Source organism: Accipiter gentilis, chromosome 1, assembly GCF_929443795.1.
Source record: "Accipiter gentilis chromosome 1, bAccGen1.1, whole genome shotgun sequence".
Lineage (NCBI taxonomy): Eukaryota > Metazoa > Chordata > Aves > Accipitriformes > Accipitridae > Astur > Astur gentilis.
Window position 1 is genome coordinate 45,210,305 of NC_064880.1, and position 3,800 is coordinate 45,214,104.

Sequence of the window (3,800 nt, forward strand, 5' to 3'; positions counted from 1 at the left end):
ACACATTGTAAATCACGGAGAACGATGACAGTTTTCATCAGTGGTGAAAGAGAGGAGAGGGAAAGGCAGATTCTGCAGCGTGCTGCTCTTATTTGTTGCACAGCGTTGGAATTTTTTTGACCTGTCTCACATTAGAAAAGAAGTGAGGTCTAAACAGTTTCATCCCTTTCAAACACAGTGGGCCAAATTCCCAACCAGCATGAAATGCTGCATATCCACTGAAATCGATGGAGCTATGCCAGTTCAGCTGAGAACTTGGCTTTGCGTGTCAGTTCATTCAGCAATGATTGCACTTGACATGCAGCACAGAACAAGCATTTGTTTTTTAAAAAGAAAACAGTGGAGTCTTTCAGTGCTAACCCAGCCTATACATAGTCCCAGTTCCAAGAACGGGATTAACTGTCCTTAGCTCAGGCTCCTACGTATTTGTGCAAAGGAAGAGTAAAGAGGAGGAAAAAAGTATATTCTTCCCTCTTTGCCAGACTGATGGCAGGTCTCACCACTTGAGACAAGAAATGATGGTCTGTAGAGCAGGGCAACTTTGCTTTTCATTAGAACCATAATTGACATATGCATTTAAGCTCCTTACACAGAGTATCACCCCCCGACCAAGCACCAGTTAGTCACATCCCTCACCTTTACCTCACCCTTACCAACCAAAATGCCCAGGGGCAGACCGCCAGTTTCACACAAAGTTCAAAAGGACTCTGTCAATCTCAGCAAGAAGCTGCTAAAGCCATTTTCCTACAAATTCTCTGGTGGCACGGCCAGGCTTACCCCAGGCATCCCTAGTCGCTGAGGAAACAACTGGAACAGCTGGGTTGGAGGAAAACAGACGAGCCAAAACACGCTCTGGTGATCATGGCCAATAAAGTGATGCCTTTGGAGAACGGCTGAAGATCAGAACAAGTCAATACAAATGCACTGCATCTGTAAGGCTCTCCTTCCCCTCTTGTTTTGAAACCCAGGATGAAATCTGAACATCACTTAACATCCTTTCCTTTCTTGCAACATCATGCAAAATTCTGGAGCTTCTCCTGGCATAATTTCTGTGTGATAAATAAAGTTGCAAGCCTATTCCTCCCACCTTTCTTTTTAGTTCACACATTTTCCCTTAATAATTGCACCAAACAAATCTTGCTTTGAGGTTTGATTACCAAAAAAGTATTGAATATCTGAAACGTTGGTTTATCTCGCATAACACAAGGCATTCATTGAACTAATCAGAGAACTGAAATAGCAGAATTACATTGTGAATTCAGACAGCAAGATATTTATCAATACAGATTTTCTTTCAACAAATATTTTGCCCTATTTGCTTAAAAGGCACAGCTTCAGGATTTCTACCAACAAATTCGTAAAAAGCAGACTTTATGGCTATACCTGTGGACTTTGCCATTGCAAATACTCCGCAATGTGTGCTGCAGTCATGCGGGTATACGTGCACAACAGGTCGCTCGCTCCCTGCACAGAGGTTTTTCAGTGCAAAAGTCAAGGCAGGACTGCTGCCAGTGCAGAAAGCAAATCCTATGAACTTTTGATCTGGGGATGTTGCAGGTTGCATGTCTGATACCAATACACATGGCCCACTGGACACCACTGGGCTCTGAACTGGCTTGGCCTGGGGAAACTTAGTAGCAGCCCTTTCCCTTTATATTCTTTCTTACTTGTATATGTTGTTTCCTATCTGCTAGAGTGCTGAGCAGGCTGAAAACCAAAGGAAGTGTGAAAGCGTAACAGGAGGTGCTAAACTTTAGCACTTCAGGAATGAAAAGCAAAAAAGGAAAACCTCAAGAAAATGCAAAACTACATTTCAACGTGGATTTCGGCTCCAATCAGAACAAGAAATGACCCCTACCTGTTCCCCAGCATGGTTTTTAATCATTCAATGCACAAACTCCCAGTATGCTGCCTAAAAATTCCAGGCATAAAGTTTATCCTTTGATCTAAGGCTTTGTCATTTGACGGGAGGGAGGTAATCAGGACAAGGCTCTGGACCATGCTGCTCAAAACATGACAACAGACACACCAAAAATCCAAGCTGGCTGCATGAAGCAATTAAAGCAGTGTTTACTATTCCATGACAGTTAACATGTTGGACTGACCTTTCATTTACTGTTTAGTACTGAACATTAAGCTGCAAAATTACTCATGCTTTGCATTTAGTACCGGCATCAAAACTAACAGCGTTAGATAGCTATTCCCACAGTGAGACGTGCATTCCCTCCGCCCAGCTGTGCATGTACTTTTATAAGCATTGTATTTGATATTTAACATCGCTTCCACAGGTTACATTCATCTGTTACCATTAGGAATTACTGGTAACACTGCTCCAAAATGTAAAAAGCATATGCAAGATGTCCAGGGTGACGCAGCTGGTAAAATTATGTCCCTTCCTTACATGCTGGGAGAGATAAAAAGAGAAGGCTGGTGTATGCCCATAGGTCCCCACAGCAGCTCCCAGCCAGATGGCAGAAGGGAAGTAGAGGAGCTACAGCGGAAAAGTTTCTTTGTTTACTCTCCTTCTAGCTGCTTACAGCAGCCACGTTAAAAAGGGAGGCACAAGACGCGTTTCACCAGAGCCCGGCAGCCCAGCAGTTTGAATATTCTCTCTGCAATGGGCAACTTTCCCCGAGACACCCTCGGGCTGAACTCGGGAAGGAAGGAGCCAGAGTTTCCACTCCCCGGGGCGATGCTCCCAGGGAGAGGCTACAGATGGAAGGGAGCAGTTAACTACAGAGTTTAGGGGTTTGGGTCACAGCTTGCCCCATCCCACACAAATCCGGGTCTTCTCCTTTCACCCCCTGCACTCTTTCCCACTTTCACTTGTGGCACTGTCCTGCTGCGGGACTGCTGTGGGCACCGCTTCTCAAATACTGAAGAACATCTCTTCCCAGCTCTTCTTCACCTCTGCCCAGAGGCCTTTTCATTACACATTTCTAAACCTCTGTTACTTCTTTTTTTTGAGACGGAGCAATAGGCTCTATGAATGGACAGTCTGAGGATACCAGAGTAACATTCAGTTCATATCCAGACTAGAACATTAATAAATACAAATATATTAAGGGATTCCCTGCCATTCATGGTTTGTTTTTTTCTTTTTTCATATTCATAGTGGCTATTTATATCTAAATCTCTATTTTCTGTACTGCAACTGAAGTTATCTGGCTTATTTTCCCCCAGCTCAAATATTCCCATTGCAGATTCAAAAGGGCAAATTTTCAAAGGCTGCTCAGCATGCTAATTATGATAGAATCACTGCCGATTTGATTTCGCCTGCTTCTTTTTTAGTATTTCTAGACAGATGTTTTGTGCAGCCAATATGCCAGCTCAATGGTCAAAATTATTACGAGATTGCTGATAGAAGGCAACTCAGTGTGTTTTAAAAATCAGTATAATTTCTTAAAGAAAGAAGAAACCTATCAAACAAGGTTGTAATTGTATTTAATGCACATTTTGCTTTTAACAGCAACTTGCCAGTTTAAACAGCATAGGCCTTACAATGCTTAATTAGTGAAGAGGTTATAGTGCTTATAAAGTTGTATCTAAAATATACCTTATTCATTCTCTATTGAACAACATTTTTAAGACAGTCTAATGTTATAGTTACAGGCCATACAGTAGCAGCATGTTCACACCACTACAGTTAAGGCTGTGTCAGCATTCTCATGAACCTTTTTCAGGGTTTGAACACTTCAGCCATAAAATTACAAGCAGTTTGAAAAAGTGACATCCAAGATGTGAATCCGGTATTGACTTTAGTCAAATAAGAATAAAAATAGTGAAACACATAAAGGACT

At 42.2% G+C, this 3,800-nt stretch overlaps 1 protein-coding gene across 4 annotated transcripts in view; it reads right to left on the reverse strand.

Annotated features, from left to right (window-relative positions):
* Window positions 1–3,086: 3,086 nt before the first annotated feature.
* INSIG2 (insulin induced gene 2) overlaps window positions 3,087–3,800 on the reverse strand; it is a 14,566-nt gene continuing 13,852 nt past the window's right edge. For all 4 annotated transcript variants that reach the window (XM_049813554.1, XM_049813555.1, XM_049813556.1 and 1 more), the window contains one exon: window positions 3,087–3,800. This exon is cut by the window's right edge and continues 2,564 nt beyond it. The gene's annotated coding sequence lies outside the window, so the exon portion shown is untranslated.